Source organism: Carlito syrichta, unplaced genomic scaffold (assembly GCF_000164805.1).
Source record: "Carlito syrichta isolate Samal-C Ts95f unplaced genomic scaffold, Tarsius_syrichta-2.0.1 Scaffold308237, whole genome shotgun sequence".
Taxonomy (NCBI): Eukaryota; Metazoa; Chordata; class Mammalia; order Primates; family Tarsiidae; genus Carlito; species Carlito syrichta.
The window spans coordinates 266226-290201 of NW_007252333.1; the positions used below are offsets into that span (position 1 = coordinate 266226).

The 23976-nt window shown below is 35.8% G+C and overlaps 1 pseudogene; it reads left to right on the plus strand.

The window, feature by feature from the left end:
- Positions 1-168: 168 nt before the first annotated feature.
- On the plus strand, positions 169-914 carry LOC103267755 (annotated as a pseudogene).
- The last annotated feature ends 23062 nt before the right edge of the window (positions 915-23976 follow it).

A 23976-nucleotide genomic window follows, 5' to 3' on the forward strand; every position in this document is an offset into this window, starting at 1 on the left:
TCCAGTCTGGGCGACAGAGTGAGAATCCAACTCAAAAAAAAAAAAAAGTAGACACTGTGCTTTCTTTTATTTAGATTTGTGTGGTATATTTTGTTTGATCATTTGACTTTCAATCTATCTGTTTCCTTATATCTAAAATGTCTTTAAAAATAACATACAGCCTAGAAGATGCGGAAGGTGGTTTTGATCACCTGGGCAAAGAGTGGCATTGGCCTTCCACTCTGCAAGCGGCTACTGGTGGAGAAAGATGAGCTCCACCTGTGTTGGGCGTGCAGGAACACGAGCAAAGCAGAGGCTGTCCGTGCTGCCCTGCTAGCTTCTCCTCCCACCGCCGAGGTCACCACCATACAGTTGGTCTTCTGGGCTGCCAAGAAACTTAAACAAAGGTTTCAGAGATTAGACTTATCTCTAAATATTGGGATCCTGCCTAAACCACAGCTAAATATCAAAGAATTGTTCTCTGGCCTCTTTTCAGGAAAAGCGATTCATATGTTCTCCACACCTGAAGGACTGCTGACCCGGGATGACAAGATCACTGCCAATAGACTCCAGGTGATATGTGAAACCCATGTCCTCGGCACTTTATCCTGATCCGGGAACAGGAACCTCTCCTCTGTCACAGTGACAATCCATCTCAACTCATCTGGATGTTGTCTTACAGTGCAAGGAAATCTAACCTCAGCCTTGAGGATTTCCAGCACAGCAAAAGCAAGAAACCCTACAGCTCTTCGAATTATGCCACTGAACTCCTGAATGTGGCTTTGAATAGGAACTTCGATTAGTGTGGTGTACCCAGGTACAGTAATGAACAATATGATGTATACAATTCTACTCATGTTTGTACGAATATTACTGATTCCAGTGATAAGGCTGCTTCACTTTTTTGCAAATGCGTTCACTTTGACACCCTATAATGGAACGGAAGCGCTGGTATGGTTTTTCCACCAAAAACCCAAGTCTCTCAATCCTCTGACCAAATATCAAAGTGCTGCCACTAGAATTATCTCTCAGAATTATCTCAGAATTATCCCTAAGATGATGTTTGTGTATGTATGTATACACATGAGAAAAAGATCGATAAACTAAAAATATCGGTTAGACAGTCTCTAGAATGGTGTCACATTATAATTACTAGAGTCACTCAGCAGAATATCTGTTTATATTGTTCTGTCAACCGGGACCCAAGCTTAGACTCTATGGGGTAAAGTGTGAACCTGAGTAATTGTGATTTGGGCACACAGCGGTTTTTCTTTTGGCCTGCTCCCAGCAAGAGGAAGTACTGCCCACTCTCTGAGGGGCAGTCTCAGCTTTGTTTCTTCACTTATGAGCAATTTTCTGAGATCTTTTACTTTATTTCTTCCTCCAAGAAGAAATAAGACTGTTAGCACTTCAACAATCCTAATACAGCTTTCCATGCAGTTAATAACAGAACATGTAGTTAATAACAGAAACAAAAATACATATGTGTTTGGGTTTCAAAAAAAAAATAGTTGCATCTTACTATTCTTTCTAAAAATCCAGTCTGAAAATGTACTATTTTATTTTAGGATAGATTCTATTTTACTTAACGTTTTTATTGATATATTTGCATTTAAGTATACTATCTTCCTCCTTGTTCTATTTATTCTTTTTTTTTTTCTTTTTAATTTTTCTTTCTGGCCTTCTTTTGGATTAATAGGATTTTATTTTTATTCCACTTCACATCCTCTATTAGCTAATAGACAATAATAATAATAACTTTTATTATTTTAGTTGTTAGGCATTCATGACTTACTAGTATTTACTTTATAATTTTATCACTTTCCATAAAATAAAAAGTTACAATTTAACTTTATCCCATTATCCTTTGTCCTATTGTTGGTATCTATTTTACTTTTACTGCTTATAATATCACAAGCATAATTTTAAACACAGAAATAAATATTCTTTAAGTGGTTACCATTTTTCATATTTTCCTATGTTTTACCATTTTGAGTGTTCCACATTTATGCCTAATGTTCCGTACTTTCACTTGGAATCATTTTTCTTCCACCTAAAAAATTTACTTTAGAACTCATAGTGCAGTTCTAATGGAAACAAATTCGGTTTGTGTTCTTCTGGGGAAAAAAAATTCATTTTTGCCCTTATTTCTTAAAGCTATTTTACTTAATGAAGAATTCTTAGTTGACATTTTTTTCCCAGACTAGTAAGCTGTTGTGTTCTAGTTTCCATTGTTTTTGTGCAAAGGAAGCTGCAGGTTTTATTATTGTTCTTTTGATGATAATATTCGGCCCTGCCCCAACGCTACAGGTTTAAAGTTTCCCTTTTATCTTTAATTTTCAACAGTTTGACTAGTATAAATCTAGATGTGTTTTTGCTTGTTATGCTTTTTTTTTTTTTTACTTGCTCCAGAGTTCCTGTTTTTATAACTTTTCCCCTTCTCAATCCTTTTACCCTCAGAATTCTATCTCCTCTTTCCACTACAAAAGTTCATGTTTAGAAAAGTAACAGACTCTCCCATACTATAGTGTAAATAGGCAGTTCTCACATATTTGGGTCTTGGAACTTCATTGAAAATTTGAAATATATTGAGGACTCCAAGCAGCTTTTGTTTAAAAGGGTTAAATATACGAACACCATATTAGAAAGCAAAGCTGAGAGATGTGTGTAAAATATTTATTGATTCATTTAAAAACAGGAATAATAAACCTATTGCAGGTTAACATAGGTAACACTTCTATTAAAAATAGCCATATTTTCCTGAATTAGAAAAAAAGGTGATAAAATTGTCACTGTTCACATTTTAGCAAATCTCTTTAATATCTAATTTCACAAAAGAGAGCTGGAGTCTCAGTTCAGATCTGTCTCTGCATTCAATCTGTTATGATACTACACATCATCTCCGAAAAACTTGCATCAAGAGAATGGGTATTTCAAAAGTAATATCGTATCTTAGTGTTACTATGAAAATTGTTTTGATCTGCATGTCCTAGAAAGGGTTTCACTGACCCTTCCGGAGATCCCCCTACCTTAGTTTGAAAACTGCTGATGCAGACATTAAGATTTAATTAAATGCACAGTCCAATGCCCTCATTTTCAAATGAAGAAACTAGAAATTAGGAATAGAGAAATTTTTATAAGGTTTCTTAACTACTTAGAGACAGAAACAGAACAATGACCTAGATCTTCTTTTCCCTTGAGCATTCTTAAGTAAACCAAGTATTCTTGATCATAGGCATTAACATAAATTAGACAGAGAGAGAGAACATTAATTATGGAACCTCAGGCATGGGTTCATAGATTGGGAATATTTTAGAAAGATCCAATTAGAAGGTCCCACAGTTTTTCTGTTTCAAATCTATATCCAATAGCATTCTGCCTCATCTTCTGTTGTGATACAAGCACAAAGACATTCTTGCAGAAATAATAACAATAAAGACAACAAAAATATCTCTTTATTGTCTATTGACAAAGATATAAAAAATCAAATAAGTTTTAAGTTTGTGTGTGGGTGTGTAGTATGAGATGAGTCCAATTTTATTATTTTGCACATGCATATAAGTTTTTCCTGTATATTTTATTGATGAGATTATTATTTCCTCATTGTACCCTTTCAGTGCCATTGTTGAAAATCAGTAGACCATATATGCTTGATTTTATTTAGGTGCTCTGTGTGACATTACAGTGTCTATATCTATGTTTCTATACAAGTACCATACTGTTTTAGTTACTATCACTTTGTAATACAATTCAGAATAGAATGTGTGATCCCTGCAACTTTGCTTTTCCTCTTCAAGATTGCTCTGGCTATTCAGGATCTTTTGTGATCTAAAAAACAGCTTAAGAGTAGCAAAATAATTTTGAAAGTGATACAAAGATAATCACGCCTACTGAATCTTTGGTAAAATTGGGTTGAAACAGTTCTTTGAAATACTTTGATAATTTGTAGAAAAACTTTTCCTTTAGAGAGTTCTAGCAAACCTAGTTCCAGTTCACTTAAATTACCAAGATTTCCATCTCTGAACTTAGGTTCAGAAATAATCTGTTTGGGTCCTAGTCCAAAATCAGCTTCCAGGGTAGGGGCAGAGTGTATTTGTGAAGGGGCAGGAGAAAGACAGTAGAAGTAGGAGAGAGAAGTACATACTCCTTGGAGGCCTTCTCTAGGTGTTCTCTGATAGACCTTTGACCTGTTCAGATTTTCAAGTAGCCTCTAACCAATCCTTAGAGCTTATTACAGGTTCAACTATGAGGCAAACTCTTCAGTACTCATGGAGGCTATAATCTGTCTCTTTATTCTTTTTCTTTGTTTCTCCCACTTCTCTGAGTTTCTGACAGCTTTATTTGACAGAACTCATGGATAAGGGTGCCAAGCTGATTATTTTGCATTGCCTGAGCAGTCTCCTGAAAAAAAAAAAACGAATGTAAATTTCACAAGGAAGGGAAGTTCATGCTTAGAAAGCTCTTTGCAAACTCATTAAATCTGATGGATTTGGAGAGGGATCAAGGAAAGAAGTCATAATTGGGGAAAAAACATCAAATACTCATTTAATGTAATCTACTTGCCATAATAAGCTTTTTAAAACTATATATGTTCATCAATGAAATAAAATTAGGCAAGTCTTGAAGAAAAACTAGCAATAACTGTACAAAAATTACAAAGTGCAGAAAAGGAAGGAAGGAAGGAAAGAAAGAAGGAAGCAAGAAAGGAAGGGAAGGAGGTAAGGAAGAGGGGTGAGGAAGTCTTTTATAGAGCATTTAATTTGCTATATTATGGAAAACAATGAGGGAAGCAGGAAGGAAAGGGGGAAATCAAGTTAAAATTCATTTGATAGAATAGCTACATACATCATATATATAGATAGATATATTTTTAAATACAAAATGGAAAATGTAAAGGACTATGCAAATACACCAAACTATGAAAGAAGGAGTACTACTAGTGGGCTGCACTTTTGTATGTATAACTTCAACTACTGTGGTAAAGCAAAGCATAATAAGAAGCTTATTTCAGATTACAAAAGATCTAAAGTCCAAGAGGCAGTAAGGTCATTTATAAAGACAGTATCACGCACAATAAATAACAAAAAGAAAAGACAGAGAAAGAAAGAAAAGGAAAAAAGGAAGGGGAGAGAAAGAGAGAGAGTAAAGAAAGGGGCTTTCTTTAGCTTTATGCAAAATAGGTGTGTAGCTGATCACAGCATGTCGTTTCACCACAGGCTTTCATTCTGTCTAAATATCAGCATTTTTGCATATGAAGAACCATAATAGAATATACAAGTAAAATACATCCGCCTGTGCATATCTGCAGTGCATGGAAATTATGTTGTGTTGTTGTCTTCCGTAACGATGGACTTTTGAGAGCCACTAGATGTCAGCATCTGATAATTCTCTGGAAAAGACTCACTGCCTTTTTCTCTCTGCGACAGACTTTCTGTTCAGCCATTTTCTCCATCTGTAGAGAAAAGTGAACGAGAAATGGTATGCTGTTTAAAATAATCACATGTAGGAAGATAAGCAACAGTATACTTATTTTTAGTCATCAGTTTATGATAAGCAGAGACAAATAAAAATATCAGCCTGTGTGTATATACATGTGCAATGTGCACTACTCATACATGCATGTATATGTATACACACTTTGCCATCATATGAGAAGATGCTTGAAACATAGTTTTACTTCCAGAAGCACTCAGCTTGTGTTTTCTTCCCTCTTTTTAAGAGACTATTTCTTCATCTGCTGCATCATAGAAAAGAATGAAGACATCTGAAGTTTTCTTTCCTTTTACTCTGTTGCAAGTTTTGTCCTTTCTACCTTTCGTTGTGGATACTTTTGGATACAAGATCTCCACACCTATGGGGATCCATTATTTTTGTGAGGACTAGAAGAGTATCTTGCTCATTATGTGTGCAAGTTAAAGTTAGCGCATTTGTAAGTGAACTAGTGTATGAGTTAAGTCATCAGAGGGAAATAATTTGTAAAGCAAGTTGTGTCTCTTGAGCCAGGCCATGAGTTTTGAAAGAGGCATGCTGAGGAATACAGATTATTAAATTTCCTAAGCCTGTAGGTATTGAGTATCTTCAAATGACAACCAGCAAATTGCAGTTTACCTTTCCACTAATATCACTTGTTTCCCAACACCTACTTTTGGAGAGGAGGAGAGCCAGAGAGAGACAAGGAGAAACAGCGAGATTATGTCTGTATCCCAACCACGATGGAGATACATTCAAGTTAGAGCTAACAAAGTGCTCTGCCTACAGCCAGCAACGGAAAATTATACAAAGTCTGCGTATGTGCTGGGGTCACAGAGGGAACTGGGCAGTGCTGACACAAAGGTCCTAAAGATTAGTTATGCAGTGGTTTTCTGTGGTGAACTGGCTACAGTTGGGCTGCATTTATCCTTCAGGTCTTTCTACCCCAATTGCAAAACAAGGTCTCCCCTTTTCTCTGGGAAATTGTAGCTACAGCCTGAGACTGTAAAATCTATTCATTTGACAAAAATCTATTCAACCCAACTCTCTGTGAGGCACTGTGTTAGGTTCTGTCAGGAGATACAAAGATACATTCAAAACAGTTCCTATTCCAAGAGCTTAAAAAGAATCATCCAACTATATTGCTACACTTTATAGTCTTAGTGTTCCACAATTTATTAGTACTTGAAACCCATACAGCACAATTAGTCACAGGATATTGAACCATCTTACACCAAAAAATTCTCTTAGATGCATTTAACATATAGAGAAATCAAAACTTACCAGCTAATTTTTTTTATTTTTTAGATAAAGTAATTTAAATACTCAGAAGAAATGGTTTGCTGTAGACTATGGAGTGAATGGCGATTATATAACCATCTTTCCTAGCATGATGCTGCTATTCTGTTCAAACTCTTAGAAAATCTTGATTGAAAACAATTTGTTAAGTAATAGGTACAACAGCAAATGTGAATCCCTGAGTATGTCATCATTCATTATCACTGTTAATATAATAAGGCTGCAGAATGGCTCCTGCCACCAAATGTTTAGTGGAAGAGGCTTCATTTTGGCTACCTCAGAATATGTAGAATGTATTTCTCCTTTTACTTCAGATCTATTAGGTTGAAGTATCTTCCCATTTTTAGATAGTTCCTCTTAATCTATTCATTCTTTATTAAATATATGAAAGGAATAATAAGGCAAGAAATCAGGTATGTCCACGTGCACCTGGAAGCAATCTCTCTCTTGCTAGTAGGGAGTGCTGGCAGGAACAGATCTGTCACTCAGGCAGAGGAAACAGATGGAGTGAGAAAATGTCTACATGCAGACAGCCCTCAGGAGCTGTGCAGAGGATGTATTCAACAGGCAATTCACTCTCAATCTGCCTTCACACTGTGCTTATGATTTTGTGAAAATGTCTAGTTTCTTTAACTGAATACTGAGTACTGAGTTGAATTATCTGATAAGCTTTTTTTCCAAATCAAGCAATAGCTCTTCCTACACTATAGAAAACACACACACACACACACACACACACACACACGCACACACACACATACACACACATACACAGGTTTTCAAAGCTTGTGCACAATCACCAAAAAGTGGAATTTTGTAGCTGGAAAGTTATTCTTTATTTGTACACGCTTTTTACATGATATTGAAAAGATGCTAGATAAAGCTGGTTATTGGTAATAAAATGAAAAATGCATGGATATATATGCCAATTATTTAATAAAAATAGAGATACAATGTTGGCAAAAAAATAAACAAAATAAAAGATGTAAAAAATGACTGGCTATAAATTTAAAGATAAGCTGGGCTTGGTGGCTCAGCCTGTAATCCCACGCTTTGGGAGGCTGAGGTGAGTGGATTGCCTGAGCCCGTGAGTTTGAGACTCACCTGGGCAACTTGGGTGAGACCTCATCTCTACAATAAATAAATAAATAAATTAGTCGGGCATGGTAGCGCGTGCCTGTAGTTCCGGCTACTTGGAAGGCTGAGGTGAAAGGATCACCGGAGCTCAGCAGGTGGAGGCTGCGGTGGCTGGGAGTGGCCACTGCACTCCAGTCTGGGTGACAGTGAGACTCCAACTCAAAAGAAAAAAAAATTAAAGATAAATAATAGATCAATTAGTTATTGAGCAGAAATAACCAACTATATTGAGCAGGGATTTATTTAAAGATTATAGAGGTTGCGACACTATTCATTTTACTTTTGTGCTTTAAAAACTCAATTAGATTAAGTGGTATTTATAGGAAGAAATAGTTGTATTTGTAAGGATAAAAAGCTTGGCATGTATAAATAATATTTTTTAGAGTTGGTTATTCATTGAAAGTAAACACATGTCAATATGCCAGTTTAACTATCTAATTGACCTTCAATTTCATAGCTACTTTGGGGTCCTCCAAAATCTAGGGCATGACAATTCAGAGGAATAAGTTAATCAATTTACCAATGACTACGATAAGTCTGTATCTAAATGAGCTTTCCCAGAGAGTTAAAAAAAAAAAAAACCCAAAATTATTTCTGAAGCTACTATAGTTATCTTTATTATTTATGTAATGATCAATATCTTCTGTCTAAAAGGAATTGCAGAAAATGAGATAAGGAAAGGAAGAAATCACATCTGTCTTCATCAGTGTTATTCTCTTCTCTTCTGCCAGTTCATTGTCTGGGCTGTGGCTGTAATCATAGAGTAAAATTGAAGAAATAGCATTGTATGAGTTTGGATAGTGGCCCCTACCATGGACTGAACTGTGTCCCTCCTCCCTCCAAATTACCATGCTAAAGTCCTAACATCCCAAGTGACTGCGTTGGAGATAGGACCTTTAAGAAGGTGATTAAGATGAAATGAAATCATAAGAATGGAGCCCTTATAAATCCTGAAGAACTAATGCCCTTAGAAGAAGATGAGGGGATACCAGACCTCTCTCTGTGCCATGTGACAATACAACAAGAAGACAGCCATCTGCGTGGGCAGGAGGAGACCCCTCTCCAGACCCCAACAATGTTGATATCTTGATCTCAATTTCCAGCCTTTAAAGTTATGAGAGAATAAATATTTGGGGTTTAAGCCTCCTAGCCTGTAATATTTTGTCATGGTAGCCACAGTAGACTAATATGCCCAACCCCCCAAAATACAGGTCCATCCATGAACCTGTGAATGTGATGTTATCTGAAAATAGAATCTGGGAAAAGGTAATTCAGTTGAGGATCCCAAGAGGATATTATCCTGGATTACAGTGGGCCCTACATCAAATAGCAAACGTCCTTATTAGAAAAGAGAAGGTTGAAAGACACACAGAGGAGAAAGTAACATGAAGATGGAGACGGAGTTAGTGATGTAACCACAAGCCAAGTAACACTGAGAGTTCCTGGCCTCCCCCAGAAGCTAGTCAAGAGGAGGACATTGTGTTCTTTCTTAGAGTCTCCAAAGCAACCACCCTGCTGAGAGCTTGCTTGGAAATTTCTGACCTTCAGAACTAAGAAAGGATACATTTCTGTTGTTTCAAGTCACCAAGTCTGGGACAATTTGTTATATCAGCCTTAGGAAACTAAGCAAGTGCCCGTGTTACAGCCAACCCACCAACTAGCCATTACGGAACGCATTTCCTAATAAAAATTTGTTCGTGAAAAATAGCCAAGAAGAAAATGAAGAAAGGTGCTTTTCATAGTCAGTTACTGCCCTCCCATCACTGGCTCTGAAAAACACTAATTTACTTCTATCACTATAGTTTGGTCTGTTCTAGAATTTCTTATGAATGGGAATCATACCATATACACTCTTTTATGATGAACTTGCACTCATATAATGCTTTTTGACACATTGATTCTGTTGTATGTTTTAGTACTTTGTGCTTTATATTGCAAAGTAGTGTTAAATTGAATGGACGTACCCTCAAGTGTTTCTCCATTCTCCAGTTAATAGATTGTTTCCAGTTTTGAGGCACGATGGATAAGTTACTATGAACATTCACGTTCACTTGTTTTTGTAGATGTATTCTTTCATTTTTATTGTATATATACCTAGGAGTACAATTGGGGGGATCATATGGTAAACTCTCTGATTAATAAAGTCGTAGAATAACTCTACAGTAACTCTGTGTTTTTCTTTTGGAGAAAGCACCAATCTGTTTTTCAAAGTAACTACCCAATTTTACATTCCTGCCAGCAGTATCCGAAGGTTCCAGTTTCTCATATCCCTGACAATGCGTCATAATTATCTGTCTTCTTGATTATAGCCATCCCAGAGTATGTGAACTTTTTTCTTGTTGTGGTTTTAATGTGCAATTCCCTAATGACTAAAAATGTGAGAGTGTTTTTATATGCCAAGTCTCTATTTACATATGTGTATATATGTGCACATATGTACACACCCTATTGATTTAGTTTTTCTAGAAAATTCTTAATGATAAAATGTATTTGGATGCGGGGGTGGGGAGATGGGATTGACAATAGTCGGTATCTTCCTGGGAAAGGGGGGGCACACCTCATCAATAAGGGTTTCTGCATGGTAAATATTTGTATACCTAGTCCTGAATTGAACCCCACAATTTTAAATAAAAATTAAAAGAGGAAAAGTAAAAATAATAAAACCTTCATTAAAAAGACTTATTTGCTGATTCCTTAGAATGGTATACGTGGGCATGAAAAGCTACAGGTAACATCGTACTTAATGAGGAGAAATTCAGAGTTATCCTACTTAAAAGAGTGATGAGAGGGGACATCAGAAAAAAACAAAACAAGGATGTTTCTTCTCACCTCTACTTTTCATCAGTGCACTGGATGTTCTAGCAAATACAATAAGGCAAGAAAGGGAAATAAAATGTGTGCAGATTGGGAAAGAAGAAAGAAAAAACTGTCTTCCTTTGCAGATGGCATGACTGTCTATGTAAAAACTCCAAAATGTTGGCAAATAACTCTGTTAATTTTATGTCCAGCAACAAGTAGATGCCTCCTCTGATTGACAGTTTAAAAAAAAAAAACACTCCCTAAGATTTACTCCATCAATATCTACCTTAAATGTATTATTGGGCTCTTATATCAGTATTTGAGTTGTCTTCAGGTTTCACTGAGATACTGATAATAAAATATGTTATTTGGGCATGTCTTTTGGCAATTCTAGAACATTTAGGCATCTGGTTCACTATCCTTAATTCCTCATATAAGTGCCAAGTGCAACTTATCCAAGAATATTTTTGGTTTGGATTTTGATTTACACATTGACAGCTATTTGTCTTCATTGATGACATCAATATGCATTTAACATTTGATTTTATGGTATGTTCATTTAAAGATTTCTGCTTGGTGGCAGGCAATCTATTATCTTTCAAATAGCATATGACAACAAACATAGATTTTTCTTGTTTATTTTATTTTTCTTTAGGATTCCAAAATTTACTGATATACAAGACTTTTTCTTTCCACAAGTTTTTTAGTGCACGATGCAGTATAAATATAAGCACAATATTGCACAACAAATCTCTGGAACTAATTCATTTTGCATTACTAAGCTTTTATACCTATTAAACAACTTTCTGTTTCCCTTCCCACAGCTCCTGGCAACTACCAATTTACTCTGTGTTTATGAATTTGACTAATGTAGATAGCTCATATAAGTGGAATCATTCAGCATTTGTCCCTCTGAGACTGACTAATATTGTTTAGCAAGATGGTCTCAAGATTCTTCTATTTTGTTGCATATTGCAGAGTGTCTTTTCTTTTTAAGGCTGAATAACATACCATTGTATGTGTATGTAACACATTTTCTTTATCTACTCACTTATCAATAGACATTTAGGTTGCTTCCATATCTTGGTTATTGTGAATAGAGCTACAATGAATATATAATTGCTTGGTCCAGAAATAAGCTTGCTCATGTTCCATTGATAAATATGTCTGTTTTATGCCAGCATCATACTGTCTTAATTACTGTACTTTTGTAACATATTTTGAAATCAGGAAATGTGATATCTCTAGCTTTGTTCTTTTTGTTCAATATTGTTTTGGTCATTTTAGGTATTTTGTGACTCCATACAAACTTTAAAATTGTTTTTCTATTGCTGTTTTAAATACCATTGGTATTTTGATAAGGATTACATTAAAAGTGTAATTACTTTGGGTAGTATGGACATTTTAACAATACTAAAACATCAAGACTGGGTGTGGTGGCTCACGCCTATAATCCCAGCACTTTGAGAGGCCGAGGTGAGAGGATTGCCCGAGCCCATGGAGTCGAGATCAACCTGAGCAACTTGATAAGACCTTATCTCGACAATAAATCAAAAAATTAGCTGAGCATGGCAGTACATGCCTGTAGTTCCAGCTGCTTGGAAGGCTGAGGCAGAAGGATCGCCTGAGCTCAGCAGATTGAGGCTGCGGTGGCTGTGAGTGTGCCACTGCATTCCAACCTGGGCAACAGAGTGAGACTCCAACTCTAAAGCAAAAACAAAAGCAAAACTTCTAATACATAAACACAAGATGTCTTTTTATTTTTATATTTAATTTGTTTTATTTTATTTTTGTAATTGTCAGTGCACAAGACTTTCATCTTCTTACTTTAGCTTATTCCTAAGTATTTTATTCATTTTGATGTCAATTTTAAATGAGATGTCTTTTCATTTCCTTTCATATAGTTCTTTGTTAGTGTACAGAAATGCCACTCATAGTTGCATGTTGATTTTCTATTCCACAACTTCACGGAAGTCATTTATAGTCTAAAAGTGTTTTGTTGTTGAGTCTTTAGCTTTTATACATATATGACCATGCCATTTGTAAACAAAGTTAATCTTCCTCTCTCCTCTAAGATTTCTACTAATATGAGAAATAGAATTGGCAAGTATGAACATCCTTGCCTTGTTTTTTGTTTTGTTGTTGTTGTTGTTGTTTTTGACAAAGCAGGATTTATTAAGAAGTCAGAAAAGCTCTCACAGAGAGAAGGGGCCTGAAGGGGTTGCCAACCTTGTTTCTGATTGTAGAGAAAAAGCTTCAGTTTTTCATCATTTATTTTATTTTATTTTAAAGATGTGGGATACAAGTCAGCATTAGGTACATAAGTGGTGTGTGCAAAAGTGAAGTTTGGGCCTCCACTTGGTCCTCACTTTGCCTGATTTAGAATTAGGTACCCTTATTGAAGCTATTCCCTCCCCACTCCCCCTCCCCTGGCAGTGTCCGACTACCTCCAATTCCTTTTTTGTAGTAGTATGATAAATGTTCAGAGTTTGCTTAAGAGTGAGAACATGTGGTACTCTATTATTTGTTTCTGGGATAGATCACTGAGTATGATAGACTATAATTCCATCCAAGTTGCTGCAAAGTCCATAATTTTGTCCTTCTTTATGCCTGCATAATATTGCATCATGATATGTGCCACATTTTTTGTATCCAGTCCACTTTCAATGGGCAGCACGGTTGGTTCCATTTTTTGCTATTGTGAACAATACTGCAATAAACATGCATGTGCAGGTGTCTTGTCTCTAGAATGATTTGAGATCCTCCAGATATATTTCCAGAAGGGGGATTGCTGGGTCATATTGAAGGTCAATTATTAGATCTTTTACAAATTGCCACACTAGCTACTGTGAATGGGATTGTGCTTTTTATTTGGTTCTCTGCCCGGTTTGTTTTTTTTGGTTTTTTTTTTTTGGTATATAAAAATGCAACTTTCTTTTGCACATTGATTTTATACCCTGAGACAGTGCCAAAGTCCTTTATCAGTGCACAGAGGTTTTTGATAGATTCTCTTGGGTTTTCCAGGTATAGGATCATATCATCAGCAAAGAGGGATAGCTTAACTTCCTCTTTTCCTATTTGGATACCCCTGATTTTCTTCTCTTTTCTGATACCTCTAGTTATGTCTTCCAACAGTATGTTGAACAAGAGAGGTGAGAGTGGGCAGCTTTATCTTGTTCCGGTTTTCAAAAAAAAAATTCTTTCAATTTCTGTCTGTTTAGCATTACGTTAACTGTGGGTTTATCATAGTTGGCTGTTGCTATTTTGATGTATGTTTCCTCTACATCTAGGTGTTCAAGGGATTTCAATCAAGAAGGATGCTAGATTTTTGTCAAGAATTTTTTCTGTGTCTAATGATATAATCATATGATTCTTGTAATTACATAAGCTAATGTATTTAATTACATTTATGGTCTTGCAGATGTTGAACCAACCCTGCATCCCAGGGATGAAACCTACTTGGTCATGGTGGCTAATTCTTGAGATATGTTGTGGGATACAATTTGCTAGATTCTTGTTGAAAATTTTTGCATCTATGTTCAGTGGGAATATTGGCTGGTAGTTCTCTTTCCTTATTGAGTCTTTCCCCAGTTTGGGCATCAGTGTGACATTAGCTTCATAAAATGATTTTGGAAGTGTTCCATCTTTCACAACTTCCTGGAATACTTTCAATAGAATTTGTATCAGCTCCTTCTTAAATGTTTTGTAGAATTCTGCTGGAAAGTCATCTGGTTTGTGTGTGTGTGTGTGTGTGTGTGTGTGTGTGTGTGTGTGTTTTGTGGGTAGTTTTCTTATGATGAAGTCAATTTCCCATGTTGCTATTGGTCTATTTAGGGTCTCAATATCCTCTTGTTTTAACTTTGGGAGGTTGGATGATGTCAGAAGATATTCCATTTCATTTAGGTTTCGAATTTGTTCCTACGCAGGTGTGCATAGTAATCTCTGGTAATCTTTTGTCTTTCTTAAGGGTATGCTGTGATTTGATATTTTGTGTTTCTAATTATGTTTATTTGGACTTTTTCTCTCTTATTCTTGGTCACTCTGACTAGCAGAATGTCAATCTAGTTTATCCTATCAAAGAACCAGCTTTTTGTTTTATTGATTTTTTCCTGATATTTTTGTTTTCTATGTCCCATATTTGGGTTATTAATTGGTTGATATAAATTCTTTTGCTGAAGCTGAGGTGTAGGTGCTCTTGTCGTTCCAGTTCCTTTATGTGATTTATTAGGTTGTTAATTTGTGATCTTTCTATTTACTTTATGTGTGTGCACAGAGCTATAAGTTTCCCTCTTAGTACTGATTTTGAGGTATCCTGGAGGTTTTGGTTAGATGTGTCTTTGTTTTCAAGAATCTTTTAATTTCTGGGTTGACCCAAGAGGTAGATGTTCAGTATTATGCTGTTTAGTGTCCATGTCCTTGTGTGTTTTGAGGGATCTTGTTGGTGGTGATATATATTTTTATTTAACTATGATATGAGAAGGTGAATGGTAGTGTTTGATCATATTGAATTTGTTTATGCTTGATTTTTGGCTGAGGATATGGTTGATCTTGGAGTATGTTTTATGTGGTGATGAGTAGAATGTATATTCTGTGGTGTTGGGTGAAGTATTCTGTAGGTGTCTATTAGGTGTCCATTTGATCAAGCATCAAGTTGAGATTCCAGATCTTCTTACTGATTTTTTTTTCCTTGATAATCTATCTAAGATTGTTAGTGGAGTATTTAAGTCCCCAGCTATGATAGTGTTAGAGTCACTATCTTTTGTGGGTTTTTTAATTTTATTTTTATTTTTTTTTATTTTTTATTTTTTTTGAGTTGGAGTCTCACTCAGTCACCCACACTGGAGTGCAGTGGCCGCTCCCGGTCACCGCAGCCTCGACCTGCTGGGCTCCTGCAATCCTTCCGCCTCAGCCTTCCGAGTAGTCGGAATTACAGGAATGCACTACCATGCCCGGCTGATTTTTATTTATTGTAAAGATGAGGTCTCGCTGCCCAGGCGGGTCTCGAACCTGCGGGCTCAGGCAATCCACTCACCTCAGCCTCCCAAAGGCGCGGGATTACAGGCTGAGCCACCGAGCCCGGCTTTTTTTTTATTTTTTACTTAGTAGTTGCTTTATAAAACTGGTGCTCCTGTGTTGGTTTTGTATATGTTTAGGATGAAGAGCTCTTGTGGATGGATTGAACTTTTATCATTAGGTAGTGTCCTTTCATATCTCTTTAAACTTTTGAAAGCTTGAAGTTTGTTTTGTCTGATATTAAAACCATGATTCCTGTCTTTTTTTGTTTTCCATTCACCTAGAGGTTTGTTTCTCATCCTCTAATATTGAGTCTGTGGGTGTCCTTCATAGTGAGATGTGTTTCTGGAGGCAGTATATTGTTAGGTCATACTTTTTATCTATTTTGCCATTCTATGTCTTTTCAGTGGTGTGTTTTGTCTGTTCACGTTCAGGTTGATTATTGAAATATGAGAGTTTATTCTTGTCATGAGTCATTTATGAAGTTTTTTGTTTATTTGTTTTCTTTTATCTTTTGGGTTAATATATGTGTGTTTTCAGTTTTGCAGTCACAATGTATGCTCCGTTGATTCTGTGTTTTCCTATAATCTTGTGAAATTCAGGGTTGTTCTTTCATTTCTTTCTTCTGTGCTTAATACCTTCTTAAGCATCTTCTGTAGAACTGATCTGGAAGCAGCATAATCTCTTAGGAACTGGATGCCTGGGAATGATTTTAATTTTCCTTTGCTGATGAAGCTTAGCTTAGCTAGGTGGAAAGTTTTTTATTGGAATTGTTTGTCTTTGAGAATTTTGAAGATTGTACTACAGTCTCTTCTAGGCTGTAGCATTTCCATAAAGTCTATTTCACTTCTAACTGGTCTTCCCTGGTAGGTAGCCTGATCTTTCTCTCTCACTGTCTTTAAGATTTTTTTCTTTCATATGTTCTTTGTGTAAGCAAATTACTATGTGTCTAGGAGTAGTTCCTATTTGTTGCTTTCCAGAGTTTCTCTGAATCTCTTATTTGGATGGTCACATCTCTGATGCGATGAGGGAAGTTTTCTTGGATAACCTCATGGAAGGTTTGTTCCAAGGTGTTTTCTGTCTCACGTTCTGCTTCAGGTATACCCATCAGGCGTAAGTTGGCCTCTTAATATAATCACACATCTCTTGAAGGCTTTGTTCTACCTTTTCAAGTTCCTTTCTATTTTTAACAGATTGTGTTAGTTCCATATTTTGGTCTTCAAGCTCTCAGATTCTTTCTTCTGTATGGTTAATTCTGCTTTCTATGCTTGTTAGTTTGTTATTTATTTCATGAACATTGTTTTTTATGGCCAACATCTCTGTTATCATTTTTTTCATTTCTTTCTACTTGCCTTTCTTGATTCTTATTCATTCTCACCATTCATTCCTTGATCTCTGCATTTGTGGTCTGAGACCAGTCATTCTGGACACTCTTCATTGGTTGAGTTCCAAAGTTTGTATTCTCAGTCACTATCTTTTCAGGAGTTTGTGAGGTACCTGTGTACTTCCATTGACTTTTCTTCATTTGTGATGGATTTTTTTTCTTTTCTCTTTAATTTTATTGTTCAGTGAGAAAGAAAATAGTTGTCACGTCTGTTGACTCAATCCCTTATTCTTTGCTAGATAGAGCCTCCAAATTTGTTCAGTGTTGAAGTTAGACTGGGGGTGAGTGGTTTTGTCGTCTTTTTGCCGTTTTGAGATTTGAATATTGTGTAGTGGAGGGAGCTAAGGTTCAGAAGCTATTTGCAGATCACAATGTTCACTGACTGGGGTGTGGGACCCCTGGTAACCACTTCCCACCACCTCACAATATGTTCATATGAGGGGAATGTAGGTATATCTCATGAGTACCAAATAACATAAGGGGAAGAAAAATAATAGAAAGAGAGAAGAGTGAAGAAAAGAGTGACGAGGAAGAAGGAGAAAAAGAAAAACAAACAAACCAATACAAACCTAAAACCAACAAAATGAAGACACATTCACCCTCACATATACATTTATGTGAAAAAAGAAGAGAGAAAAGAAACATAACAAAACGCACCAAAATATATAGAAACAACAAGAATAAAGAAAAAAGGAAAAGAAAAATACCTTTTGTGATCCTTTACCACCCTCTTGTGGCAGTTTCTGAGACTTTGAATTCCTCTTTTTCCAGCATGACCCAAGCACCACCATTCTTGGGTTGTGGGGATGGAAGGGGCCTCTAGCAACTTGACTGACTCCCTGCTTACAGTATTGTTGGGGAGGGCCTTCACACACCCCCCAAATTCTGCCTGTGTTCAGCCCTCTCTGTGCGTACTGATCAGGTTGATCCTGTGTGGGTTAGATGCCTCACAGACTGCTGGGGGAAGTGGATTGAATCAGTTCAACTCACCCTTAACCCTCTCCTGTTGGTTGGATCCTTCTCCTCTGCAAATGGTCCAGTGCGGGGGATGGGATGACTGGGACTCCAAGCCAGCCCTGTCCCTCTGAGGATAACGCACCTGGGGTATCCTCTCTGGGTTAATGTTGATCAACCTCAGAGGGGTTTGGAATTCGCCCTTCAATCTCAGGATGCCGCTTTGCTGCTCAAATGCACTGGCAGGGGCATAGCTCTGCCCAGGTTGCAGGACAAAGATGGTGGCTCCTGCATCTTCCCTGCTGGGACTCAGCAACTGATTCCCTCACGGCACTTTCTCTGCAGTCACCACTGCCAACGTCTGACTTGCGTCCAAGGTTACGGTGGCAGGTTGGATGCCAGGCGCCAAGCAGCAGCTGACCCCATCTGCTTTCTTCTGAATAGGGTCCTAAAAGTGGTGCCTGCCTCTGGAAGCACTGGAGTCCAAGCACCTGTACGTGTGGGAGCTGCCTCAACCGGAGAGCCCAGGCCACTTGATCTCACGTCCCCACAACGTCAGACACTTGCACCCAAACTTGCATGCCAATTTGTTCTTGCATACACTCACTTACATGGAGACTCACGTACCCTGATTGACTGCATCGCCATCTTGGCTTTCCTCCATTTTTCATTGTTAAGTATAGTATTAACTGTGGGCTTTTATGTGTGGCTTTTATTATACCGGGCACTCCTTCGGTATATAGCTTGTTGAGAGTTTTTGTCAAGAAGGGGTGTTGAACTCTCTTACATGTATTTTACTGTATCTATTGAAATGATCAAGGGGTTTTCATCCTTCTATGAATGTATCACATTGATTGATTTGCATATGATGAAACGTTCTTGAACCCCAAAGATTATTTTCACTGGGAAATGGTGTATTATCTTTTTAATGTGTTGTTGAATCTGGTTTACCAGTATTTTGCATGTAGTTCATCAGGGGTATCGGCCTGTAGATTTCTTTCTTTTTCTTTTTCTTTTTTTTTTCTTAGTAGTGTCTCCATCTGGCTTTGGAATAAGAATAATGTTAGATTTATAATATGAGTTAAGAAGTGTTGTCTCTTCTCTTTTTTTGGAAAAGTTGGAGAAGAATTGGCATTAATTCCTTAAATGTTTGGTAGAATTTACCAGTGAAACCATCTGGTTCTGGACATTTATTCGTTTTGAGATCTTAAATTATTTACTACATCTCTTTGTTTTTGATATGTTAAGAGATATTTACTTACTTCATGATTTGCTTTTGATAACTTGTATGTTTTAGGAATTTCCCATTTCTTCTAGGTTGTTTACATACATTTATTTATCTAACTACCATATTCTTTTATTTATGTGGCATCATTTATAATATTTTCTTTTTCCTTTCTAATTTTATTTGAGTCTTCTTTCTTTTTTTCTTTGTATAATTAAGGGTTTGTTAATTTTTGAAATCTTTTTAGAAAATTCAACTCAGTTTCATTTATTTTATCTTGCAGCTAATAATTGCTGCTGTAATTTTTGTTATTTTTTTCCTGCTAAATTTGGTTTTAGTTTTTTCTTCTTTTGCCAGTTCCTTTAAATGTATAACAGGTGTTCCTTCTTAGTATTGTTTTTACTTTGTACAATAAATTTTGGAATGTTCTGTCTTCATTTTTATTGATCTTATTTTTAATTTACATTTTGATGTTATCTTTGATTCAATTATTGTTCAAGGGTACATTGTTTAATTTTCACATATTTGTGCTTTTTTCTGTTTTCCCTCTGTTATTGATTACTAATGTTATCAATAACATAAAGCTAAAAAAGATGCTTAGTATAATTTAAATCTTAAATTTGTCAAGACTCATTTTGTAATGCAACATGTGCTTTATCCTAGAGAATGATCTATGTGTGCTTGAAAAGAATATATATTCTATCGCTGTTGGGTGGCATGTTCTGTATATGTCTGTTAGGTCCATTTGTTTCATAGTTCTGATCAAATCTGTTTATTACTTACTGACTTTCCATTTGTATGTTCTATCCATTATTGAAAGTGTGGTATTGAAGTCCACTACTATTATTGTGCTGCTGTCTGTTTCTCCCTTCCAATCAGTCAATGTTTGTTTTCTACATTTATGTGCTCCAATTTTGGAGATATATTCCTGATACCTTTTATCAATAATGACTTTCTTTGTCTTTCATGACTGTTTTTGACTTAAAGTCTATATTGTCTATATAAGTGGAATCTTTGTAAAAGGGAGAAATTTTGGACACAAGAAGAACAGCGGGTGGAGATAGGAATCATACTGCCATAAAATGAGAAATATCCAGAAGATACTAGAGAAGCTTGAAATAGATCTTTCCCTAGCACCTTCAAAGGAAGTATGGCCTCTCACTTTTGTTACCTCATTGTGGCAGATTAGCAAACAAATAGAGATTAAAATCATCATATTCAGATTTGGTCCTTTAATAAATCTTTGTAATAAAAGTTGAAGAGAAAGTACAAAGGGGGAAAAGGTGCAAAGCTTGACTGCTAAGATCGGGGGCAGGCAAGAGAAAGATATTGGCAGATAGCAAACTTGCAGATACTACCAACCATTTCTCTATCCCACATGCAAACTCTCAAGGATGATAAATAACTAAACTTGTTTCCATGGTTTCTCTTAGCCAACTTGCTAAATACAGTCTTCCCAGATGTGTATTTTTAAGCTGCCAGATAGTCTGTTTACCAATGAAATCTATTCCCCCACTATTGCTTTATTCATTTTTTTTCTTCTAATTATTGTTTTTACCTTTTCTTTCTGGCAACAGTTCTTGGTAATAGACAAAGCACGTTTATGTGCAGATATGAACTGTCTTGAAGTCATTCAATGACCTTAAAAAAAAAAAAAAGATGCAGATAATTACTGATGTCTGTATCTCTTAGAAAATATTTTTAATCAGGCTGAACCTTTTTGGAACTCCTTCAAGTGTTCCATATTGTGGTACAATGTTAAGAAATGATCAGGGACCAGGATAACAGTATGAACAAAAAGTACAGAGTAAATTATTACACTGTACGTAGGAAGCACATAAAATGTGGTAAGGAACTCATATTTATTTATATTAAATAACAATTATAAATAAAGTTTGGTGGAAATGGTAGAGTCAGAGTAAGGGTGGAATCTTAACCACTTGCCATGTTCTCTAAAAGAACTGAGAGACTCTTGTTTCTAGGAAGATAAATTTAAAACTTAAATGAGAAACGATTGAAAAGAGGGATTTCTATGTCTCTTTGTCATGTGAGGTCTCAAATAAAAATCCTTGTTCATAGAAATACTAACAATTCATGAATGGGGCCATAACTAGAAAGGACCATGGTTCAGAACCATCAATTCATATGCTTGTAAGTCATTCAAAAATTTAGCTCTAAAGTAGAGAAGTACCAGTATTTATACATGCATGAATGAATATGAACACACATGACAGTATTCTTTGTCAAGTGTTCAGATCTGGAGGGAGATCTATGTCCTTTATTCTTCTTCTTCTCTATTCACTTGGTCCAGAGCCTATAAGTGTTTGCAATGTGTTGTTGCTCATTGTTTGAAAAATGCTAAATTAAGCTATAAATGAGAGTGAGGAGAGGGGTGGTAATTAGGATACAGAGACTGATGAATTTAATGAAACTGTGGGGCAAAGAAAACCAAATTTATAAAAGGTGATGTATGACAGTCTACCTTGAAGTCTCTGTACTATTTTGACATTATAAATACATTATTAATTCAAATGGTATGTTCTCTTGGGAGGTATGGTCTCTAGAGTCAATATATATAAAATAACATAACACGAGCAAAGACAGTTTGGCTTGAATATTCCTTTGAGCTTGTTTTCCTACTACCTACTTTCAAGGTGAGTTCTTAGGAATAAACTTCTGACAAATTTATGTTGGTGAAGTTTACTCTTAACAGCGCTACATTACTAGTAAATAATTATTTTCCATCATAACAAAAACTTATATTTCATAATAATTGAAAATATATATGTGAAAGACATAGAGAGCAAGTCAGCATATCAGAATTGTTCCCATAATTTAGAGATGTTATCCCCAAAGATTTCTTCTAATGAAATTGCATTCTTCTTGTGGACTCTTGGCATTTTGTGAAGCAAGCCTCCTCTTTGTTTCACTTGATTACTTTACCCAAGTAACACGGCACTCTTGTCACTTTAATGAGGAGGATAATATTCAGCCTGAGACAAGTCCCTTGCCACCTCTCAGCAATGACAAAACAAAGACTAAGTCTAAAAAAAAACTACCTGATCCCATATCAGACAAGTATTACATGAGGATCTCTTGGTTTTACAACTTAAGCTGCAATTAAAGAAATCTGATTATAATAACAACTTGCAAAAGCAAAGAGGATATTGATTTTTACTGTAAAACGTTATATACTAATTAGGAAGTTAAGAAGATAATCAAGTTAAGGAACATGTGAACAGAAAAACAAAAATTATGAAAAGGATACAAGTGTTTAAAATAAATATCTGTTCATGACTTTATCCTTTAAGGTTGAAGTGTCGGCTATTTAATTCTAATTTTATGTGTTTCCCTTTTTTAAGCACCCTCTAAATATACTCTGTGATTTTTTATTTCAGCAATGTCATCACTGTGCCATAGGGGTGATAAAAACAGGCAAAAGAATTCATCCAGATTATGTTGAGGACTGAGGATTGTGTTGTAGAACTGATGGAATCTTGAGTTAGGCTGTGGGGATGAAAAGTACAAGGATACGAACTTGGAAAAAAGGAAAAAAAGGAAAGAGAAGTTATTTGAATCCTCTAGAAATTTGATGAGTGTGTTTCAATTAAGAATGAAAGCTGGGGTACCTATCTAATACATAAGTGGTAGAATGGTCAAGAGTGATATGATATAGGTCATGATCATAGGTCAGTGGCTATAGCTAAGTTACTGAGAATAACTTAATAAAAACAATCAAACAAAAAATTAAGCATTGTACAGTGTGCCTGCAGGCTTGCTAAACACAGTGAGAACATAGATAAAATTATTTGCAGAGAAGAAAGTAGTACCAGATACGCAATTCTCTGTGGTGTGGGCAGTAATGATTTGGGAAGTTGGTGTAAGAACAAAGAAGAGAGGTAAATAATGGAATAATGATGTGGCTGCCACTTTAATGGCTTGGAAATGACCTTGGTAATTAAAACTAATTATGACCAAGTATCTGATCTGCTGTTCTTAATAATAAGAATGGAAAACATCCTTTCTGCTGGGCTTCGCACTGTTGAGATATGTTTTTATAAAATTAAGTAGAAAAAGGGAGCTCTTTATAAAGAAGTAAGAATGGAGAACAGATTGTTGTTGCTTTCTATTTTTAAAAAATTCATAAATGATAGTAAAATGATTCCAGAAATAAGTCAAAGGAAACAATATAAATAAAAAATTAAATAAAAATGGATCTGGGACCAGGAGATGAATTCGGCAGCTTTTGTTTTGTATTCCTTACTGTGGCAAGTTTTATTTGGTCAGCTAGTTTGCGTTCTCTCATAGAAGACATCATATTCTTTTTTTTTTCCATTTGGGCTAGTAGTTTCTGATATCATTAACTTAATATTCTCATTACTTTAATGATCTGAGGAAGACTGTGGATATTCTTAGAAGCTAAATAACAATAGACATTTAAATGTAAAATATTGAATGAGATCTTACAGATTCCTAAAGTATATCTTGCCCCAAACCCTCTGCCTAAATTTATGCTTCAGACCATTGATTTATTTTGGTCTGTGTCATTCAATTATGGTTGCCACATATGCAGCTTAATCTCTACATATTAAGTGTTTTTTTCCAATGTTTTATTCAAAAACAAACAACAAATCAGTATTGCCACCCAGGCATGGTGCTAGTACCAGACTTCTCTTTTTCATAAATATATGAGAATACATTTGTATCATAAGGCAAT